The 24,500-nt window shown below is 39.5% G+C and overlaps 1 protein-coding gene across 5 annotated transcripts in view; it reads left to right on the top strand.

Annotated features, from left to right (window-relative positions):
- Nucleotides 1-24,500, top strand: part of LOC116994136 (ankyrin repeat domain-containing protein 6-like) — an 87,644-nt gene that overhangs the window by 23,193 nt on the left and 39,951 nt on the right. For 4 of the 5 annotated variants that reach the window (XM_033055601.1, XM_033055600.1, XM_033055596.2 and 1 more), the window contains exon 3: nucleotides 21,348-21,489. The exons of the other annotated variant lie outside the window; for it this stretch is intronic. The gene's annotated coding sequence lies outside the window, so the exon portion shown is untranslated. The remainder of the gene's footprint in view (nucleotides 1-21,347; nucleotides 21,490-24,500) is intronic. 5 annotated transcript variants of the gene reach the window in all.

The following is a 24,500-nucleotide window of genomic DNA, read 5'->3' as shown; positions in this document are numbered from 1 at the left end:
CCTTGGTGTGCTCAGGTGAGGAAATACCACATAGGGCAATACTAGTCCCAGGCTTACACATCTGTCAGCATCAGCTGATTTTTCTGTTTTTGGAAGGTATTGGTGGTGATGTTGGAGGCAGGTGTTTCCCTGATGTCAGAGTTAAGCCCTGCTTCCATGGCAGTGGGTGGTTATAATGCATGATCTTTGTCTTCACCATTCAAAGAGATTTACTGTATGTGAGCATGCTCCGTTTTCTCACTTTCCATTCATATACTGGAAGGAAGGCAAGCTTTCATTTCCTAATATTTTTAAGGAAAAAATAAATGGGGTAGTGAAGGGAATAATTTAGTCAGTAATGGAAGTCGGGGACAGGAGTAGGGTGACCACAGGGTGCCAGCCACGTCTAGACACTGAATTTTTTCTCAGAAATGCTTTTGACTGTGCTCGCATGTTTTATTTCATGAGTTTTTAATGTTAGTATTTTAAAGGTTTGGGCATAAATATAAAACTTGTTACAATTTCCTTGGACTAGAAAGGGATCAAGTTTAGGAATCCCCTTCTCCTCAGTTGCCATTTACAGGAAATGTTTGGTGCATTTATGGCTTTCCAAAGTGGACAAGGAGAGTGGAGTACCCACTCAGTAGGGTTCTTGTTACTTCATTACTAGTTTTCCAGCCTGTCCTCTGTATTTCTTTACCTCCTGTATGCTGACATCGTTTGGATCCAGCTGCTGCTGAAATTAAAGGCCATTTTGCCACTTGTGTTCATCTGCCTAAAAAGCTACTGTAAGCAGAAAAGAAAGAGAGAAATACTTTGAATTCATCTGTTAGGATAGACTAACTGCCAAGTTAGGAGGGCCGTTCGGTCCTGTGGTAATCTTTGCTGTGGGCATGTGAGAACTGAAATAATAATAGTTGTAACAGTCTAGTTTCTTTTACAGCCCCTCAAGGCAAGTGTTTGTCATTATTTGCTGTAAGATGCAAATCAGAAGGAATATGTGCATTAGGATTTGGGAATCATCACATCATCCTAAAGTAAGAGGAGAAAGAAGAGCCTGGGTAAATTTCCTCGTGCTAAGAGAATTTCTTGCAACACCTATTATCTGCAGCATAGATATCACAAACTATTTTAAAAAGATACCTCTTGAAAGCAAATTGCTGAATTTCTCTTTTTAGTTGGTGGATCAGAAAGCCATCACCCTCTTGAACAGCTTTTGCTCCAGTACCCTGCATAGTCATTTTGCTGAGCAGTGGAAGGCGCGGAAGGAAGAAGGGTCACTGCATGCTATGAAACCTCTCCTGCAGCCCTGCATTAATAGGCTCTTTTTTTCTGGCCTGCGTAATACCTGTCAGCTGCCCCTTGTGCCATGTTTGCACAAGGGTCATTTCTGCAGTGTATTTGGCCCCAGTTTGTGCTGTGGCTGAATTAGATCAAGCCAAGCCCATATATAACACTTTTTTCTCCTGGTTAGATTGACCCTGGGAGTAGACCTGTTCCCTGGGGCTATGTCTGGTGTTATATATGTGCCATGTCAAGGTATGAACTGTTAGTCAAAGTTGCTGGCTTGTTCATGGTTCATTAAAAATAAAGCAGATGAGCTAACACTGAATTGACTGCTCCAAAGCTGTGTTAATGTTTTCCTTCCTGACACAGGTGGGGACCTGATCTCTTTCCTCTTTGCCTTTTGTATGCAAGAAGTTTAACTTGTCTTTAAAATCTCACTTGTCAGTAAAAACAGCTGTGTTATGAAATACAAAAGCACAGCTCATCTAGTGAAGGAAAACACTGTTTTGCCCTATAACACAGTATGTAACAGGGCGATGTGGAAGTGCAATCCCTCTGCCTAACAGAAATGAGTAAGTCAACCCTAAAACTCACGTGTCATTTACTGACCCTTGGTGCCTTTCTCACCTTATGAGCATGTCCCCTAGACAGTTTGGGAACTGCCCATTGCATTAAGGGACACCTGAGATGCTTTGTGTTCCCATGCAGTGCAGCAGCTTTTGTGGATGCGGTGAGAGCTGTAGTGCAGTTTTAGAATTCCTTTTACCCTGTGGCAGTAAGAGCAGCTTTTGGTGCTGATCCTAAACACCTACAGCTGTGAGCTGCTTGCCTTGTCTCTTCACTTGTGTTCAGAAGTGCTGGTACCACTCTGTAACTCAGATGCTAGGTTGTGAGGGCTCCTTGTGGAGGTTGCATCTGCTCTGTACCTCTACCCAGAGCAGCACAATTTTTTGTGACTGCTATGCTCTGCTTTTGTCACAGTGGTCCTTGCTGTGCCAGAAAACATCCAAATGAGACCTTCCACCCTTCTCTGGCTTCCTCAGGGTAGATAAATTGCACCCTTGAGAGTAGTAATAAATGTGAGTTTGAATATTGCTTTTTGACTTTTATATTCTTTCCTCAGTGTTTTGATTAAGGCAAATTAAAAATTAATCACATAGCAGCCTGTATTCTAAGGTCATGCAAGGTAGCAGATTGAATTCATTGAGTATGATGGGGGCATAAAGATCAAATGAGAGGTTTCAGGGGCTCTTACAATAGAAATTCTTTACAGATGTGAAAAATAACAGACTGAGATTTGCTAGATTCAGAGGGATCCCAGGATAGTCAAACCATCCACATGTCTGGAATCCTGTACAGTGAGATCCTAGATAAACATCCAGACCTGTAGACTATTAGTTATTTCATATTACATTGTCATTTCTTTGTCAGTGCAAAAAAATATCCCACTACCTAAATGGGGACAAAATGTCATGTACAGTTCCATGTGTATGTCCCTATCTGCTCTAAGTATCCTGTGCTTATTTTAATTATGTCTGGATATTTCTCTCTGGTTTCACCCAAGGTATCCCACCCAAGGTGGGATACTGGCACCACCAAGTACCTTTTTGAACAACTAAACTAAATGTTACTTTTTTTGGAGAAAAAAAAAAAAGAGGTAGTCAGTCATCTTCTTAATAATAATGATAATGTATTTTTATAAAGTATCTTACATAATTTTCTAAAATCAAAGCACTGGGGCCTAAATAGCTGAGCTTCATTAAGCAGATGAAATGAAAGAAGAGAGGCATCTGGCAGAAGAATGGAGGGCAGTGTAAAAATAGAGGCATATGGTTGTTTGAGTAGCATTAGTAATTTCTGAAATTACATTGCCTCTGAACCTCTGCTCCATTCAAAGTAGAAGACTGAGTCAACAAAGCCATTTTTCAGAACACTCACACAGTATTCCTTTCTTCCTGAAAATAAGTGTCCGAAGCTTGGGGAAATCAGAGGTACCTTTTGGCCAGCAGAAATTTTTGCCACATGGACAATTTTATAATGTACCCTAAGTAAGTGTTCAGAAAGAAAATCAGTTTTGGTGGTTTTTTTTTTTTTTTTAATATGCTGTTTTCCTGGAACAGGTGCCCCGATTCATTGTGATCGGTCAGTAGAAGTATCCTGGAGAATATTCCTTAAATAAACATACCCCTTTTTTGTACATATTTATTTATATAGACCCTATGAAGAGGCTGGCTTGCTTTGTGCTGGGTGGTGGAGTTCTTACCATAACATGGCTTAACAGAAACCTGTATTTCACAAACATTAATGATTTTTCAAACTTCTAATCTTGAGTTAAAGAATCAGTTTCAAACTTCTATTGCAAGCTCCTTGTTTCAGGGGGGGTTTGTTTGTTTATTTGGGGATTTTATTTGTTTATTTCTGTATTCCTCTTTGTGTTTTCCTTCTCCTCCCTTACATAATTTTCCTCTACTCTCTACTGTCATCTTTTATGTTCCTTCTACAGAACTTAGCTGGGTGTAAATGGTAGTGCATTACTTCTTGCAATACCACTGTATGTCTCAGTAAATCCAAAATCAGGTCTCTAAAGCTTGTAAACCGCAAGTGTAGGAAAATTAAATTACTCTCTCAGCAGCACAGAGAAAGCCTCTCTCAGACCTGGGACTGAAATATAGATACATATTCTGGTCACATCGCTGGACCATGCTGCCTTTGTGTCTAGTTGCTACTTTACCTGTCTGTCTGACCTTTTCATCTTTCTCATCTCATTGCTCTCCTAATTTGAGTCTTCTCAAGCAGTCTGGGTTGCTTCAGGCCTGGCCACTCTGGAGCTGCCTTGGTGTACATGTTCACCTGGCTCTCTATAATGCTTTCCAGCATGGTTGTAACACCGATAGGACACAGCTTCTTCTGGTATTATAAATATGCTCAGTATATAATATGGTGGGATATGGATACACAGCTTATTAAAAAAGACTGCAGAACATGTAACTGCTGTTATCTGTGGAGAATGGGGTCTTCAGGATTATTTCTGATTTATGTAAATGTGGACACCATTCTATTTAAAGATTGAATATTTCCTAAAGTAGACGAAGTCTTTTTGACAGTTTGTTGAAAATCCCCTGGTGTCTCTAACTGTACTGTGCAATTGATGTGGTGTAGTCAGTAGGGGATTATGTTAAATGGGAAATGCATATTTTACTTTAATAGTCAAAGTGCAAGAGCACCTTCCACCTTGCATTGTAAGAAGGATGGCAATTGGCAGCTTGCTAAAGGAGGCTTTCATATTTTTGAGATTTTAATAGTGATAAATACAATGATCCTGTATGCTGAATGCTTCTAGTTGTGAAATAAAAGAGCACACTAAAATCAGTTTTGTCACATAAAGATGGTTAAAATTTATTTCTGAAATGAAAAAGCTGTTTAGCTCTGTAGAAAGTGGCAAGACCTGTGCTGGTTTGGAATTAACACTGGAGAGATTTGGCACTGGGACTGTTTGATTTCACTCAGTTTCCAATAAAGAGCTGCAAGTGCTCAGCTTTTCATGTACATTTTTAAAGCAATTTGATTAGCAAAAATGGGATGGTGTAGAAGTTGCTTCTCTCAGAAAACTTGCTGGTGAGTTTTACTGTAATTTAATATGGTCTAGTGGTCACATTCAAAGTGAATAAAGTGAAAAATATACATTATCATACTTCTTAGTCCCATTTTTGAGGTGAAGAGATCTGGAGGAACATAAGTAACTCTGATAAGTAATCTAAGATTTCTTTATCAAGGTATGCTAAATTAATTGAACATGGGCTGCTTTATAACAACATCACTCTACTTTCTGTGTCCATTTAATAAAGTTGGTTTTAACTCACAATCTAAGTCATACTGGCATATCTTATTCACACAAAAGAGCCTCTGCATTTTTCTTCCTTTACCTACTAGAACCAACAATTCTCTAGCCACTACTAACATGTCCAGCCTGAGAGGTAAGTTTTATCCTTCAGCAGTATATCCTTATTTTCATTTAGTTTTTGGTTCACTGTGTCTAACAGGGGATTTCTTGCTTAGTCAATTCCTATTTTTGCATTTTTAGAGTTGATTATTCCTGTGTAAATGTGGAACTTTGCACTTTATTGATTGCATCCTCTTTATTCTGTACCATTTCTGCAATTTGAAATTAGTTTGATAAGTGACCTGTCTCTCTCTAAAGAAACTTTACCCATTCTGATATTAGAGACAGATTTCACAAGTGGCATCTCTGCTTGATTCCGAATGGGACTGTTGAACAAAACTGGACCCAGCATATACATACATAGGAGCCTATCAAAAATTTCAGAACAGTTTGATAAAAAAACTTTCAGAGATAACTACTCAGCTATTGATTTTCTAAACCACTGACTTGTACCCATTGATTGTATTTTCTTTTCTTTGAGTCAGTGTCAAAAGCCTTACTGAATTCAAGATGCATATACTGATTTTCTTTTTGCTTACTGAGAGATTACCCTGTCAAAGAGGAATATTACATCAGACATAATTTCATAATTTTTGATTATTTTTGTGCTGTTAGAATTTTGTTATCTTAGTTCCATTCTTGTATTCTACTTGTGGCTGCTTAACCATTTATTTCTGGTGGTAAGGGGAGGGTGGCAGTTTGTAATTTTTCTAGTTTTTCTTCTTTTCACCTTTTCAATGACAATCTTGACCTTCCTTTGTAGAATTTGCCTATTTTCTCTCTTCTCAGCAAGTTTATAAATAAGAACCTAAACAGGTGTAGGGACATTGGCTGAGCATTTTAATTTATCATATTTTCCAGAATGTTCTGACCTCCCCCTTATTGTATCTCATGAGCTTTTTTTGGTATAATAAGACAAGGCAGGAAAATGAGCAGATATATTGGCTTATCTGGACCAAAAAGCTTCTCCTCCTTGCCAGAAGTGTATGTCTCCCTTGACTGCATATGAATCTTCAATATCTACATCATCCTTTTTATGGATAAGAAGGAGATGGATAACAATGACCTAAACTTGATTTCCTAAATTCCATAAATTAATATTTGTACTAGTTTCTGAAGGTAGAACAGTTCCTTTGCTGCAACATAATTGTTTCTGGATATTTAAATAATAAATGCTTATATCTTCATCAGAATTTTCTGGTAATTTTTCCTGATGTTGCCCTACGACTGTAGTAGTAGCTGCAGTGTTCCTTTATTCTAAACTGTGGCATGACTTTGGAAAGGGTACCTGACCTAGAAAGTTAAGGCAACTACTTATATATTGTGTGAAAATTGAATGACTGCAACATTATTTTGGGGATATGAACATGACTGATATAAGCATGGTTAAACAGCATTGCTTGTATTTTAAATGAAAACAGAAATCTGTTTGTAGGGAAGAGTGATGAAAGAAGGATTACAGACTGATGAAACCATAGGAGAGAAATACAAGGTGCAGGATACATTTGATACAGCTGGGTGAACGTACTGAAGTCATGGTGCTTTGAGCTGAAGAGCTGTAAATTTGTATAAGTTTCAGAGATTAGTCCATGAGATGTGAGTGTCAGTGTTACTTGTGTGTTTTATGAAGTTGATGATTGGGCAGATTAGGCTCTGCAAACACCTCACTACGTCTAGGAATCAAACCCACTGCTTTATTTGCTTATAGTTCATCTGTGAATGAAAGAAGAAAACTGTATAATTCTATTTCAGTGTTGCTTACAGCAAGTCTGAAATGGTCTGCTGTTTCCCTTGATTGCTTTACTTTCCATTATAACAGTGTTTCTAGCACCACTGTCTTCTCTGAATGTGTTGGAGGTCTCCATGGAGAGCCAGCATGATCAGGATGGGCAATGTCCAGCTCTAGGCTGCAGTCTGGTATGATGCAGGAAACACTTTGGCAATTGTACTGAAGTGATGCATATTCCTGAACATAATCCAAAACAAAACAAAGTAACAGAAAGGATTTTTCCTTTCTTTTGGCGCTTCTGCTATGATGCTTACTCTGACATCACCTTTCCAGTCATTCATGTGGCATCCCAGGAGAGGCAAGACATGAATTTCTAATATAAGTAATAAACAGGAGCTTTCCTTCTCCTCACTTTAATATGTAATTTAATATTGCAGGGACTGAGGATATGTTTTCTTTGGCAGGTCGTTTTTAAGAATCTTCCACACAATTTTTATGCCAAAACACTTCACTTAAGTAATTCTGTTACAGAGGGACATTAAGAAGCTCAGGCAAGAAAGGCAAGACATTTTCTTCTTGGGTTTGAAATAAGTTAGAAAGTAGATGAGGGAGGGAGGTTTACAAAGGCTCTTCCGGATTTCATGAGCAGGGAAATGTTTTGCAGTGCATTTGGATGGGCACAGAAGAGGCCTTCAGGAACATTCTCCTGGGAAGAGACAAAAGCAGACTCCCAGCTCAAGGGATGTGAAGGCAAAGCTGTGCTGTGGAGCTATGCAGACACATGGTTTCTGGTGCTCTGTCTCTGTCCTGCATGGGCCACTACCAGTCACGTGGGGACCAGTGCCAGAACAAAATGTGGCCTCATCTGAGTTACTTACAGATGAGGAGCAAGTGTGTTGGCCTGTCACGTTGTTTAGTCTGTTTAAATTTATTAATGCATAATAATGTAAGAATTTAGCAAGGAATCCCATTCCTTCCCACTTCCTTCTGCACTGAGGCTGCTGCTTGTATTGTTTCCTTTCTTCTTTTCATTCTTTCTCTTTTAATGTTCACCAGAAATGTGGAATAATGGAGTTTTTACACTGCTGCAACAAGTGTAGCACCTGCCATGTGAAATCTCTCCTTTTCTCTTTGAGTGAAAGCTTTAAGCAACACTTCTCCCAGACAGAGATTAAGGCCTTGGAATTTCTGTCTGTGGTGGCCATTTGATTAATACAGGGTCCCTTTATTGTCACCCTGCCTTTCTGCTCTTCCTCATTAGAAATCAGTGACTCTTCCCCAATTCATTCATGACACAGAGAAAAGAATGTCTAATGATACATATAAATAAAGAAAATATATAGCATGCATTCAGCTAGTAAAATGAGCTATTTTCCCACATGGGGAGGGGATTAGGCAGGGGGGCATTTGCCTTCTGCAGCTGCTGGTAGAAGCCTCTGACAGATGGCAGTGCAATATATACATACATACATACATACATATATATATATACATGCATGTAGGTGCACACACAAGTAGGAGAACTAAACATAGTTGCTGTTCATAGGTAATTTTGTTCTGTATTTATGTTTCAGTGGAGGGATGTGTTGGCCTGGAGTTGTGGGGGGCTTTGCCTTTGAAGGTTGGAAGTAGTTTTGCTCCTGCAGGCTACTGTTTCTGTTTGCACTTGACAGCACCTTTGCACGGGAGAGGATTTATTTGCTAGGGATTATCCAGGGAGGCACTGCAAGGAGGGGTGTGGGGGTGTGTTTTGGCCACAGCATGGTGCTCTGGGGACATAATCCTGTAAGGAATTGCACAATTTACAGAGATAGAAATGGGTGTGTTGATAGTTCGCTGTAACCCTTTTAGCCCTTATTGCCAAGGTTTTTTCCACGTTTTAGTGATGTAGTCCTTCCAGACACAGACAGGGTGAATGTGTGCATCAGTTCACTTGGGGTTAGAGTTCCACAAGTGCTTTTCCCTGCAGCCTCCCAGCTGAGCAGCTGCAGATTGTGCCAGGGCTGGTATTTGGGGCTTGCTGCAGTTCCCTTCAGCCTAGGTGGGAGTGTGAGCACAAGACCTGTGGTGCAAAGCCAGACCAAAAACAAGCTCTCTTGGACTCATGCTTATCGTGTGCCAGGGCAGTGTGGAGGGACTGCTGATGCAAAGAGAAGTGGGAGTTGCCTGGAGGAGACATCTCAGGTCCAGCTGTTACTAGAGAGGATTTGATGGGGAGCAGAAGCTTTCTTCTACAATGGCAGGATGGTTTTGTACAGTGTTGGTGGTGAGATCGGTGAAGCCAGGGCTTGCCTTAGCCCTGGAACTTGGAGTTGCAGGGTTTGGAGCTGGCTAGAGCCCAGCTATAGGGATACATAAGGTGCCCAGAGCAGGGTTACCAGGTTCAGTGTGATAGGTGATGGAGGGAAAAATCACCTTAAGGTATCTATAAACCATAATGCAGAGTGTAGAAAGTAATGTGAATAAAACCATATCTACATTAATATATTTGGTATATATATAAATGTGTCAAATATAACTATATCTATATATCTATATCTATATCTATATCTATATCTATATATATGACATTGGTTAGGAAAGTTTCACTTTGCTCACCTTGTTGGTCTCCATGCTCAACCCTGGTGGTCTTGCACTTTTGTCATTCAAGTATCTGACAGAAGTAAGGATCAAAAAAAAAGCCCCCAGCAACTGTGGTTCAAGATGAGTTAGGGTGAAATGAACATGAATGAGGCAAATGTACTTGGACAAGTGCTTTGTGAGTGGTGTCTCAATGGAAGATGCTTATCTGTCCACTGCTGTGGATGTTCTGCCTTCAAAATATAATGGATCCACTCCAAACCATAAGGTGGCAGTGGCAAAAATGTACCTTCCTTTATCTTTCAGTTGGTTTTACTTCTGTTTTTAATGTTTCAGCATATTAATGTTTTTATTATCCCAGCACCTCCTTGAGAAGCTTATTCTACTGCTATATGAATTGACCTGGTTGATAACTCATTTTCAGTATTAATTTTTTTTAATGCATTGTTACCTGGTTACCTGAAACTGTCAACTTTCTTAGGTAGTGGTGCTGCAGACCAAGAACCCAAAACTAAGACCTCATAAAGAAGGTATTTCCACAAGCACCTGTTCACTTTGTTTATGAAGGTATATCTCCAGCATAGGAGCTTCATTCTTGCAGCTCTGGTAAATGAGCTGTGACACACTCTTACTGCTGCTGCTGCAAGTAATCAGATGGAGGTTACTTTCCTATACATTTAAATCGCAGGGAAGGAGTAGATTCTGATTTATTTTGATTGCTTTTCCCCCTTGATATTTGAATACTGCAGTATGTAATATGAGCAGTTATACACAAATTTTTTTTTCTCTCCTTATGATACCATAAATCAAGAGAGAGTTTTGAAAAAGCTGAATTGCTTTTACTGACTTTGCTTTTTCCCCTGAAAAGCCCAGGAGCTTAGATCTGAATGCTTCACGTGAACATATTGTTCTATTTATGTTGAATAAAACTATAGATTTTTATGTTGGATAATGTATCTCTGAGGCAAATATCATTACCCGAATGTAAGAGACATTTCGAGTCCGCCCTCTTTGTTTGTGTTTTCATTCCAAGATCAGTGCTAGAAAAATAGTTATAAAACTACTCATCAGAGGTTTCAATAAATATTTTTCTGTAGTTGTAGAGTGATTAAGATGTAATAACATGTTTGAGATATGTCTGAGGAATAAAGAACTTAATAACCCAGCACTATACTAACTGTTACAGAACAGTTGTGGGTTTCTTCTCCTTGCCAAAGAGTGATAAATTAGTTTGTTTCACTGTGCAAACTCCATCCTTTTTCTTAGGTTCACCTTCTTTTAAATTGACAAGAATGGGAAAAAAAAATGACAAAAATAGGTATAATCGCTTGAAATTCTTCATTAAGCGTGCATGAATATAAATTGGGGACACAGGGGTTAGTTTGGAAAAACATAACATAAATTTACTCTGTAATCTGTTTGTAACAGGCTCAAATGATACCAGTTTAAAAAGTGTGAAGGAACTGAGGCAGCAGTGGAAGCCCTTGCTCACTTGCCGGCTTGCGCATGCAGGCGTGTACGGCTGCTTGCTTGTTTTTCAGACAATTGTGCCAGCGCTGTAGCAGCTCTTGTTTGGCACAGCACCACTTGAGTGCACTCAGACTGGGCTGCTTGTTTCATCCCGGCATCTGGTGAGATTAAGTATTAGTGCTGCTGTTTAATGAAGAGTGTGCAGATGTGCATGAGTATTTGGGATTGTTTTTGTTTCCTCTGGTTTGTAGCCGACAAAGCCGTAGGGATGAACAAAGCCTTCCAGACTGCCTACTATATAGATTAATTTACAGCTGCCAGTTTATATTAGTTGTTCTATTTATTCTGCTTCGGTGCTTTTTTGAGGAAAGGAGTATTTCTTAGTCAATTGTCTGGCAAAGAGAAAGGAATTCAAGAAATGTGAAGCAAACAAATTTGCGGTAATTAGACAAGCTTTTGGCAGATGAACTGTTTGCTCCCTTTTCTTATGATATTATGTTACACGGAAGGAGTGAAGTTTGAAAACAGAATTTAAGTTGACGTCTGAACTTTGTCTTTACTCTCCTTTTCTCTGTGTTGGTGATGCTGAAGTTTGATGAATGGCAGCTGTAACCACGTCTCATGTCTGCCTACTTAGAACTGTAGCCCTACAGGAGGTTTTGACAGGCAGAGCAGCGTATGTCTCTTGTCTCTGCAGCTTTTATGATGATGTAGATTTATCAGGAACCTCTAATGCTCTTTATTTTTGCTTCCTCGTAACTTTCCTTCTCTCTGTCTGTGCACTGAGTCCTGTTGCTGTGTGTTGACCACCTGATGCAGCCAGGTACTACTGGCTCTTCCTGCTGGAGATGTCCAAAGCTGTGCACAACCCTGCACACCCTGATGCACACAATTCTGTGCATCAGTTGGTTATCACTGAGGGCATGAAAGAAACAGCTGAGAGTTTATCCAAGAGCCTTATGGAAATCTCTGAATATTGATAATACAGACTGACTGCTGTCTGGTCTAAAATGATTGCTTTGGAGGACTCAAATAGTTCAGAAGGGGATTAGTTGGTTTACTTAGAGCAGGATCAGGCACACTGGGGCATGTGCTCTTCTTCCCCACCCTCAGTGGAGCCAGTAATTTGTTGCCCAAATTACAGAGCATAAGATCAAACTGGGCTAAATATAATCTTGAGTGATCCTGCACAGAGGGTTTCTTCTCCTGCTTCCCTCTGTGGGGTTGCAGGGTGGGGAATAATGCACTGGGGGCCTCTTTGGAAATCAGGTGGAGGCTAGGAAGACAAGAGACACCCCAGGTGCTAAGAAGAGACCTTTCAGGAACAGGAGCCACTGATCTCGGGATCCCACAGCATCTGGGGAGCCCATTCTCCACTGAACCATCAGCACTGAGGGAAGGCAAGGAAGTGAAGTTTCTGAAATTCACTCGTAAACTTTGGCAAGTACAATTACAGTATATTGTCTACTTGGGTGAAAGTGTCTAATGAGACATCTATCATTCAGAGAGAGTTACAGAGGCATATGTACACTTATTTATATTTATATATTATTTTTCCCTCCTGCTGAGAAGGTGGCTTTGCTCCATAGTAGGTGATTAGTAGCAGGCATGACACCAGTGTGTGATCATTGCTTTCTTCTTTCTTGATTGGACTTTGGCTTTGGAGCTTGCAGGTGTCTGTGATGATGGTGCAGGTGTTTGCTGTGAAATGTGCAGCTTAATTTGAGTAATGCTTTCTACTCCTCTTTTGATCTTTATCCTTTTCAAGGTCTTTTAATTGATTTGGAAATGCCCTTTAATGAATGTTGTTCTTTTAACTGTTTCGTATCAGATGTTTCGAGTGTATGTGTGCTCCATTAATATGAATTTTATTTGCTGACTGTGTCAAAAGTTACTTGATATGTCCTATGTGAAAGATTTCAAAATCTTATTAGCTAACCATGTTGCTTTTAAGATTGTGTAGCAAAGTGGAGCTGGTACTCGATTTCTTCAAAGTAGGCTTTGACAGAGAGTGGGTACTTAGAGTTAAAAATAAAAAAACCCAAACTTCTAAATGCACCAAACCCCAAAACAATTGGTGAATTATCAGAAAGAAAAATGTTATATGTGGGGCTTTTTTTATTGTAGCCAGTCTTTAAAGTGGTTTGGAATAATTAATAAAACTATTTTAAACCCACTATTTTTCACCACTGTAATTGAAGTAACATTCCCTCTAAAAGCAGTTCTGCACAATATTGGGAAGTAGAGTTCTTACTGTATGAAAAATACACCAAACAATTAATGTTTTCTAATACTTTTCTTAGTACTGAATAGACATTTTTGGAAATACAGAATCTATTTGGTTAAAAAGTAGAACTATCAAATTTTATAGTAAAGTTTATATTTTGTTGCAAGAGATTGTGTCTTTATTACCAGAGATGCCAAGCTTTCACATTTTTAAAATCCCATGAAAAAATTAGTTCTTAAAATTAAATCAGTTCCTCTCAATACCTCACTTACATGCCAATTAAATCTGCTCTTAAGGAATCTTCTTCTTGGCCATAAAATCCCAGGGCAGGTTGGGTCATCTTCAGAAGGCATGAGTTTGAGTGGAATGTATTTTTTCTGTTGCAGTTGTGGGAGGTTGTATTCCTGGGTTGAAATGGCAAAACATCAGCCCAGCCATGTGTCTATTTAGCTGCTGGTAGGGATTAGATGTTCAGAATTATTTGCTCTATGGCTGGGGTGTGTTTACAAGTGCACTGCTTTGCTTTGGTCACATCCAGTTCTTCTGCCATGAACTACAGCTGGCGACAGCCTGGGTAGCTGTTGCCTGCTGCACTTCTCCCTCTTAATGAGATGAGAGTCCAGATATGAGATACTCTAATGAATTACTTTCAGGCAATATTTTCCTTCTTGTTTTTCATACAAACAAGATGACCAATCAAATGGTTTTTACCTTAATTTGTGAAAAATATATGGACATTTAAATTGCTTTTCTATTAAATCACTGGTTTCAGAAATTCCATATGGTTCTCTTTTGTCAAGGAAATTTTTATTTATTATTTTGTATGATATGCATTTTTTAATGTTACTACTGAATAAAGAATCAGATTTCTTCATTACTACATACCATACAGGAATCCTGAGTAGATGGGACAGAACTAGAGTATATCTCAGTACTTGGCTTCTTCCATGTAGTTTGTGCTACTTTGGTAAGCCTCTAAAATCGTTGCACTTCTTTTGATTGTTACCAGAAATCAAAAAGTCTGACAAAACTGCAGAGATACTTGTTTTTTTCCTTTCTCTTTCATTCTGCAAAAGCATTTATCTGTTATGCTCTGTTACACCATCTAAGTCAGCAGAGGTTTCATCCTTGTCTGTGTTTGAAAGTGAAATTGCCCTCCTGTGCAGGCAAGCAGGGAACAGGAATCAGACAGTTATCTTTGTTAAGTTTCCTCAAACATTTAGTAAGAGTTTTAGAGTAAAACCTTTGACAAATGTTGCAGTTGAAGACCTTCACATCAAATAGTGGTATGGGTTTCCTGGTTTTCTTTCATGTGCACAAGTGACTTAACAAAAATAATGGCTGTTGACTCTATTATAGTAATATATATTCAGAGCATACAAAATTAATAACACCTTGAAAATAGTTGGTGTGTATAAAAATTCACAAAAGTCCACAAAAAGACTTTAAATTACATATATTATTTTCTTTTGAACATTGCCTTTCAACTCCTGACCTTTTTTTTTTTTTTTGGTTTGCTTTCTTCTGCTGTTTCTATTGGAGTTTACTCTTAAGAGCACAAACAAAGCAGAAAGTATTTGGAGTATTTTTAGGATTTTTTTTGCAGATAATCCAGTTCGTAGCTATCCAGTTGCGTTTGCTGATTTTGAGCATTTTGCCCTTTTAATTTGTGCCACAGATGGGAAGCAGGCAGTGTGCTGAGCAGGTATGTAGTTGCCAACACAGCGGATGTGCCTTCAGACAGACCTGCCTTGCCTGTCCAGGTGTATCTGTGCATCTGCTCAGAGCTGGAATCTTATGGAAAGACTGGAAATGGTCAGTAGTGGCAGTACAGTGGGAACCACCACTGAGGCTGAGTCCCATATTTGGGTTTCACTGTCGAAAACTGAAATGGGACTAATCTAGTGCCCTGATATACATACACAAAAAGTATGCTTTTTAGCTTAAATTAGGTGAGGAAAATAGCTCTTGTATTTTCTACTATATTTTAAACATGTTGATTTGGAATTAATGTGAGAAAGGTCATTTTGCCAAGCCTTTCAGGTGTTAGTTGAAACATCAGGCTACTCAAATTTGGACATTTGGGTCTTAAACCAACCTGTCTGCCTGGGACTCTCTTTTAATGAATGGAAAGAGACATGTTTTCCTCCAAAGGGATGTTTAGAATCTCCAAATTAAATGTCAGTGTGGACTGCCTTCTGTTTCAACCTCCATAAGCATGCTCTGCAGTCATTGAAGTGATCTGGGCTACCTGTGGATAGGTATCCCCAATCCCTTGTTTTTCCTGAATGGTGGTGGTGAGGGAGCAAGGTGGGGCAGTGTGGCCATCAGATTGTTCTAGAGGAAAAATCTAACAGCTTGTTCATTTATTTGAATTAATTCTTACACATGGTGGTCCTAAAACTCCCCATCTTTATAGAAGGCTGAGTAAGTGACATTTCATAGGCTGTCCATTCTGTTATCTAAAGAGCTCTTCTGTTTTCATGTGGAGGCCCCTCATTCCCACGGTCATAGTGCTCCAGAGCCCTTTGTTCATTTTTGCCTCTCTTTTTGCCCCCTTTGGATGGAGGGGCATAAATCTCTTTGAAACATCCAGCTAAAATGTCAGGGTACTTAATGAAACAGTGACACAGCTACTTGAGCTTATCATGAAACTTTTAAACAGAGAACAGATAAACAACCAGTAAGTTCATAAATATAAATGCTTGTTTTCCTGCAAGAATCATAATGATTCTCTAGTGCCTGTGCCTTGCAGCCTGTCACAGTATCTGGTTTTAATGTGTGCCCTACAGTGGCTTTACAAGTACCTGAGTTGTCCTTCCTTTGGCATCCCAAACTTTAAAAGGACTAAGTTCTAGCTGCTTAAACTTTCCCCTCTACTGTTTCTCCCCTTTCTCATTTGATTTTCTTCTGAAAAGCAGTAAAGAAGCTACCAAAAGAGAGGGAAGTAAGATATGATGGAGAAATGCCATAGTTCAGTTGAACTCATACTTGAATTAAGAATTGTTCCTTTTACAATTAATATTTTGGAGCTGTATTGCAGGGTGGAAATCTGTTTGCCTCAAAAAGCCTACATGGATTTTATAACAAACATTAAACCTAGCAGAAAGAATTCTTCAGCATGCTGTGTTATAGATTGAAATCCACAGACTAAATATTCCAAGATCCAAAAAAGTAGCCTAGAGATTTAAAGCCTTTTGTAAATATGAACAATAACAAACCTTGTAGCTCTCTGTGTATCAGGAGTTGGAGTGAAATTATCAAAGTTAACAGCAAATTCCCTGTGATATAATAGGGTCAAGGATCATACTTATTTTCTACTTAAAGTTTTGCATGTATAAGGTTGGATATAGTCAAGGTGGCACCAGGAATGGCTTTGCTGCTTTAATGAGAGCAAAATGAATGGTGATTAAAAGGTGCTGGGAATCCCGTAGCCTCAGATTGGAACTAAGGGCTATAATGCAGTTCAGAAGACAGTCTAGAAACAATTTTTAGCTCTTTCTCTAAGAAGACAGAAGCCTTGACATAGAAAGATATTTTCTGTAAAGGATGACCCGGTTGTTGTTACATATGGGGTAGAGGTGTGTGAAAATTAGAGGTTATGTCCCTTTGTGGTCAGAGGAGAGGGCAAGAAAAAAGCTGGGATTCTTCTGTGCCTGCATTATAGTTTTTTTACCTTTCTCCAACCATGGTAGAAGGAATTTTAACTAACCTAAAAGATTTAAGTTTTCCAGCAAAGTGTGTCCAGCTTGGTGACTATTACAAAGCTTTGTGAGGAACTTGTGTGTTCAGTCCTCAGTCTCCTGTAAGAGAAAGAAGTGGAGGAAATGACTAATGTATTGCCTGTAAATAGTGTAATAATGAGTGGGAGACACAGGGAATTGCAGAGAATTTGTCTGAAGTCTCCAGGGTTTTCTTTCCCTTCCCCCTTGCACCTGGGTGGATCAATAGAAAGGGAAAGCAGTTGTCTAATGGCCTTTTTTTGCCCATCACTGTGTGCTGTTAGTTTGACACATGCAATTTACTTGGAAAAGCTTAAGTAGCCTTAATAACAGAAAGTCCCAGCAGAGCTGACACTAATGGTCTCCCCCGTTGTCAGTCTCAACAGAGAGATTAAGAACTGAATGAACAAAGAGACCCAATTACCACCTCCCCCCTCTGGATGCTGCCGCATGAAAACAGGTATGAGCTATGACAGTGCCTCTTTGGACAGACTCTGTCTCTCTGCCATGCTCTGGTGTGAGAGGGGTTTTTACTGTGCTCTCAATTTATTGCCATTACTGAGGGCTGCTGCAACATCAACCAGTCCAGGTTTTTTGCACTAATAGTGGAGTCAAGTAATCTTGAAAGAAATTTAGTATATCATGCCCTGATAATGCACATTATTGAACACTCTTCAGACACTCACTGTCCAATACACTGTGCTAAACCTAGTCCAGCTAAGTCTACCATTTTTTCTACTCAGTTTTGCACTGAGTAGAATCGTCTTTTCTTAGAATTATAGCAAATCATTTTTTCTTGGCTCAAGCTCTCAGGGAGGTGTCAGAATGCAGCTCTGCAGGGTGTGCAGAGACAAACATGTCCCCACTGAGGCTGGACTTGCAGAAAGGTCTCAAAGAAAAGAGAATATCTGTTTCTGCTTCCATCCAGAGCTTGAAGCGACTTGGTTAGTAACAAAATATGAGCACCATCTGTGAATGGCTACAGACTACCATTTATGAGTGCTGTTCCTCAAATATATTATAAAGCACAGTGCTAGCTCTCTTTTGCCTCCCTTCACTAGGACAGGTTTGTACAATCAGTCCCATATTCAGTTTAAAAAAATTGCTGCTGTGTATGCTATAATTTTGTGTCTGTTTTTTATGGCTAATGTGTGGAAGGCTTTAATTGCAACTCATTGCTCAGTAAGACTGGCCTTTTTTCAGAATTTTTTCTCTTCTTCTGTATCTCTAGCATGGCAGACCAAAGATTTCTCACCATTAGGAAATAAAACAAATGTGTTTCAAGAGGACTCTAGGTGGGCTTTACCCTCATAAGGTGTGATCAATGATGATTGATTGATTGTGATAAATATGTACCCCCACCTTATTCAATGTCAGTATTGAGGAAACACACCATCTGTCAGTGAACAGCTGATTTTCAAAGATCCTGTCCTGTTGACTAACTGTTAAACAAAACCTGGATTTAGAAGATTAAAACCTAAATAATAATTACAGCATCAGTATCAACTTTGTCTAGCCTTGTCAGCCTTTGCTTTATAACTCACTGTATTTTCCAACATCACTTAAAATACTTTGCTAGGTACACCACGTGAATGGTGGAATTCGACATATTTATATTTTAAATGTAGTGAAATAGTTGCTTTGCATTTTATTAATTGAATGTAAGTATATGAACATTTAATTGATTTATATGAACATATGCAGTTGATGGTTCTAGAGAGAAACAATTGCTCTTGTACAATATAATAACTAATATTTATGCTGCCAAAATATATTTAATATGCATGAAAAACAATGGGTTCGTACAGCTTTGTGTGTTTTTCTGTGTGCATACAGTGTACAAAGGAATACTGCACATCAAATGAATGCAATATTTAATCTAAAGTGAAATGCTTAACACTCAGCAGTTCAAAGATGAGGACAGCTTTATTAGTGTTTTAGAGTCATGGTTTCTTAAACTCGAATTCTTGTCTTACTGGGGATAATTAAAGTTCTGTTGTTGATCTTCAGCAATTAAATTGGCTGTGTTATATATCACAGTTACAGTGTTGCTTTTTAAAGTGATTTGTGCATACATCAAAAATGGGGGGGGGAGTTTAATAATCTTTATTAACAAAGACTTGCATGACTGATACAAAAGAGAGAAGTACATTAACTGTCTATTCTCACCTAAAGAAAATTTGAAATACCTCATTTGAAATACCTCCTCCTAAATGGACTGGAGTGCATTTTGAAAAATACCTGTGTATTTCTTAAATCATGTGCACTAAGCAAATATGACAGTTTATAAATATGTTTATAAATAAGCCCCAGTGAGGTTTTTGACAGCATGGGCTTGTTCCTGGGAGATTCTCTTTTTTCTCTCTCCAGCTCTCTCTCAGTGTAGGAGCTCAGGAATTGTTTTGAAAAGAATACTGGCAAAAGAAGCTTTTTCATTGCTTGTACTTTCTTCCCCTTTCTTACAAGCCTTTCATTCTCCACCAAAGGCAGAAGTTCTTTGCCTGCCCTCCTTGCTAACCCCTCCACTTGCCTGATGATTATGTACGATCTCAGACCATTTCAATGCTTTATCTCTTCTCTTAGTATCCACCCTCTCATCTCATTCCTCTGGTTTCACAAGCAGCATAAGCTCATCTGAACTTCTTCCAGCATGAAAAAAGACCAGACCATCACCAGTTATATTTGCTCTTCTAGATACCTTCTGCAATTCTCTTCTCCCCCTTATTGCTCAGTGTGCTGTCAGTAATTGTTGGTGGTTGGTGGTACAGTGACTTTTCCAGTCCAGCTTTGCAGGTTTCATTCTGGGCAGTATCTTTTCTGACCTCATCCTCATCAGAGGTTACAATGTGCACTTCTTCCTCAGCCTCACATCAGCTGTCATCTGTCTGCAGTTCCTGATGTCCTTGAAATCCTGCCCATGCTTTTGTTCTCTGATCTCATGCAAGATTTTGGGTAGCACGCCTGGGCTCTTAAACTGTTCATGGCATTGCTGCTGGATCCTTCCTGCACTGTCTGCCACTTTGTCCAATCACTGCTGCTTGATTTTTCTCACAAATACGGAATAGGGATCTGTTTCCCCTTTTGGACCCTTTTCTTCGAACCGAGTTTCAAACTGTGAGTAGTCTTTAACAAGTAATGTGTAAATCAGCAGCATTTTATGTTAATTTCATGCTGGAGATACTATTTGCCAGGTAGACTATTTGTATTGTTGTGAAGTGACTTCTGTTAGTATGCAGTGAAATCACATTAGCTGTGTTCCTGATGAACCTGTGAGGTGAACAGAATGATGCAGCTAATCAAATTATCTTGAATTAGGCTTAATTACATTTCTGCAAGAATGTTTATGGTTTGTTTGTGGTTTTGCTGGGTTTTTTTGTTTTTTTTTTTTAAAGAACCTTCTATTTTTCTAGTTCCTACATGAAATTGTGACAGCACATAACCTATGGGACTTGTACCACGTCCAAGACATTTTAGGAACCTGTTTTCAGAGTACACAATTTATTCCTAAACAGAAGTAGCATATAAGTCCATCCAAACTATAAGAAGGGATAAGCTCTGGAGATGTCTCTCCAAGTTCCATTTCTTGATTCTCACTTTAGGCTATGCCTTTTTGCACATCATCTTGAATGTGACTGTAGTTTAAATACAGTTTTGGGGTTTTTTTTCTTCTTTATATTTCAGTTGGTATTTCCAATTAAAATGAAACAAGGTGTATTCACAAGATAGTGGCATTGTCATTGACAACATAGTCAGCAAAACAGTACCAAAAGGTCAAGTCACAGGCATAACTAGTGCTTAGTTTTCCAGTGCCTTTATGTATTATCAGGAGGTTTTTGTACTTAAACACATCTGCTCATCCAAATGTATTAGGAAAAGGGATAGCAGCTAAATTATGTGGTGATTTTAATTAGTAGGAAAGAGGGATGGTAAGGTCTTCCAACAGCATTTTCTAATTGAAGTCACTGAACTGGCATTTCAGCAATGATTTCTGCTTCAGAGATCAAGAGAGATTATTTATCCCTAGCAGTTTTCAACTCTCAAAAGTTCATGCAGGCCAAGTGACTTCCATCATTCGTGAGCACTGTTGTGAACTTGTCCCTTCCCTGATTTTTTTGATTTGTCACGTGATTGCTGGGAAGAAATGAAGGTCTCTGTTGCATTTTCCTCATCCTTACAAAGCAGTGGGAGCTGCAGTTTTATTTCCCGAGGTCAGTTAGTGGGAGCCAAACTGGAGAGCTGTGGTTGGAACTTGTTTATAATGAGAAGTGGGTGTATAAACCTCAAGAGGAAACACCTGGGTTTGCCCAGGTGTATGCAGGCAGCTGAGTGCTGCAGAAAACACTGGTATTAAATTTCTGTGTTTCTCAGTCTGCTCAGTGATGCTCCATTTTTGATGTGTTTCTCCTCACCCAGGAGCAGTGCACAGAGACCTGCTGTTGTTGTCAACACTGGGAAAAACTGAAGCTGGCATCCCCATAGTCCTTCTCCAGAGGTTGCCTTGCAAGACACAGCTAAAAATGTTCATCGGGAAAAACTGAACCTTAGATCCTTAAGAGTGAGTAAAGAAAACAAATGTAACCTTTCAGAATCTTGATCTAAAATGTATAAAAATAATGGCATGGATTAAGATTTTAATAATGCCATGGATTTGCATTTTAGAAATGCATTCCCGTTCCTGGGTAACTAGGGATTGTGAAGAGCTTGGACTGAACCTGTGGCACTGGGTTATAATATTTACATCATACTGCTGTGTTTTTTGGGGTGTGTAGTTCCTTGCCTCCTCTGCTGTCCTTGTACACCTCTGTTGAGGTGCATTTTTAAGGACCAGTGGCTTGAGGGATGTCAAACATGCCATTGAAATGGGATTTCCCTAAGCAGGAGTCTGGCTTAGGTAGCTTGAATTCTTCAAGACAAAGTCACAGACTGTCCCCTTAGGAATCCCCTTCCTCTGAACAAGGAGGGGCTTTCCATGCACTAAGTGTTTCATTTTTCTGGTAAACAAGGCACTCTCAGTGCTGGAGTACTTGCTGGTTTTGTGGGATCACTGACTAGGGCTTGAAAAATTAGACCCCAGAGTGTAATGTGTTTTCTGAGGTCCATGCAGAAGACAAGTCATTACTCAGATTTGCTGATACTTTCTGCACCGGTTCATTTTTGCATTTCTTTTCCAATCTGAGTGTTTTCCCCTGGTAAGTTAGAGTGTTTGCTTTAGATGGTTGCTCCAGCTCTTTGGTCCCACTGTACTCAGCTTCCATGATGGACACCTCTGATTTGAGAGGTGAGCGAGTTATTCAAGAGCTATTAACTGGCAGTGTCCAAGGAGAGTCCTTTCCCTCGTAAAGCATCCCTCATTATCATACTATCACCAGTGCACTTTCTGATCTCACCAGAGATTTTTCCATTGAGATAATCCCTGCACAGCTGTCTACTGTCACTCTTGCAAGTCAACATAAAAGCGAGATCAGCCGTGCCATTAGCATGAAGATATCTTCAAGTTAATAGCACAATACAGTAAAGCAACAAAAAACGTAATCTGATGTGATGCATACAGCCCATAGAAACACCAAAACGCCTTATTTTTTTTAGTTTTATTTTTAAGTTATTTTTATCTCCCTGACTTGTTTTTCTCAAAGATTTGACTTATTTAGGTACTGTGTATTGTGGGATGCTGCTAATGAAAGTACATAATTGCTTTATTCCTGAGGGGACTGTGGTATGTTGTAAGACAGGATGTAACAATTCTTTAATGCAGTATAAAAGGGTTTCCAGGTAGATATATTCTCTGCTGCTGCCTAAAATGTTTGTGAATTTTGCTTCTGCAAGTTATTACTACTTCTGCCCCTCCTCCTTGTGTCACTACAGAGAAATGAGTGTTAAAACAGGACCAGTGGGCTTGTCACTCTCAATTGTGTTCTTCTTGGTGCCCCCAGCTTATGAAAAATAGAAACAGCATTTAACCCTCAATTCATAAATGGGGTGGTGGGACAGAAGGGACCTCTAAGCAGTGTGGGAGGGTGGAATAGGGAGGCAATGCAGGAACTTCAAAAGGAGAGGAAATCCACGGGGATTTAGCTTCACTAGCTCCAAAATCAAGAGGATTAAACTCTGCTGAGTTGAGTGCCAAACACTACACTGTAAGAATGGATCTCTGATTCCTACAAGGCAGAGAATTACTGTTTAAGCTGCAGAAATAAGTCTGAGAACTTGGCGCGTGCTGGGAAGTGAATTTGATCTGTCTGATGCAGTTGCAAGAAAGGCAAAGCCCATCTCCAGGGTTCTGAGATGCAGAAATTGGTCTGTAGAGGAGATCAGAGGGAATTATTAACTGTGTGGTTGTCATGACCTGAAGGGTTAACTGGCCTACAGGAATAAGAAGATTTTGACCATGGAGGATTTTAGGGATTCTGTAATACAGAAGTGGTCCCAGGGGAATACTAGAACAGTAACAAGCTGTAACACCATCAATGATGAGCCTTGTCACAAAGCTGGAAGTCAGCCAGACATCCCTAATGAGGGCTGAAGAGTTTGTCTGGAAGATCTTGTGGAAAGTTCATGAGGGGTGCTCAGTCTGTGTTGGAAAACCTCAAGCAGTGCAGGAAATAACCAGTGGATAAAGCTCCAGTTTGGGTAAAAAGTCCTTTCTATGGCACAGAGACATTAGAGGGTGTGCAACACACTCCCTCAGCAGCCAAGAGGTGCTATTGATTTCTGGTTTTCAGCTGGGAGAACCAGTAGATTATGATGATGATTTCTCACCTCTCAGACCGCTGTTTTCCTGTTCTTGCAGTTAGAACAGCCAGTGGCAGTTGTTGAACCTTATTTTTTCAGGATATTTTTCCCCTTTTCCACCTTTCCCACTTCTTTCACCTTTTCAGATGATAAATTCCTTGGTATTGTGTGCCTCTGGTTTCTGGACACCCAGCTGCCCTTGAACAATGCTGACTGAACTTCTCAAACATGCTGCTGGTTCCCAGGCTCACAGTCCAGCAGGCATTTCCTCTTTCAGCACATATATTGTGCTCAGTATTTCTCTCCTTGCAACCAGGTTGCGCTTTAGGGCTGCTCGCATCAAGAGCCCCTGCAAATATTCTGCATAGTTTTGAGTACTAAGCCTCAAAAAAACTACGTCAGGGGATGAATGAGCAGAGAGCTGGAATAAGTTATCTAGAGGGGAGTGGCAATAAATTCTAGTGTTTTATCTAGACAAGAAAGCAGTGAAGGAAATGGAAGAAGGGAAGGGGACAGGGATCCTCTGGAGTGATCTTCCATGCTTCATTATGTTTGTCAATATAGTAGACAAATATTAGGTATATAATTTTGATAAACCAGCTTATTTTGTGAGGCAGAGAGTGTTGTAAATTGTCTGGGGTACAGTATTCATAGTACTGAAATTTCTGTTCATTGCCTCAGTTTCTGTGCCTTTACATGCCTTCACATGGTAGTTCGGTCAAGATGCTGAGACTGCTGACAAGTGTATTCTTTGATATGTGTTGGAATAGTTTTGTCATTTGTGAACATCTTTGCAGTAGAATTGGAGTAGAGACCTGTGAGTGTCATGTAGGATTC

Source organism: Catharus ustulatus, chromosome 3 (assembly GCF_009819885.2).
Source record: "Catharus ustulatus isolate bCatUst1 chromosome 3, bCatUst1.pri.v2, whole genome shotgun sequence".
Lineage (NCBI taxonomy): Eukaryota > Metazoa > Chordata > Aves > Passeriformes > Turdidae > Catharus > Catharus ustulatus.
The sequence above is the reverse complement of the archived record's forward strand: the minus strand, read 5'-3'. Positions and strand labels throughout refer to the sequence as shown.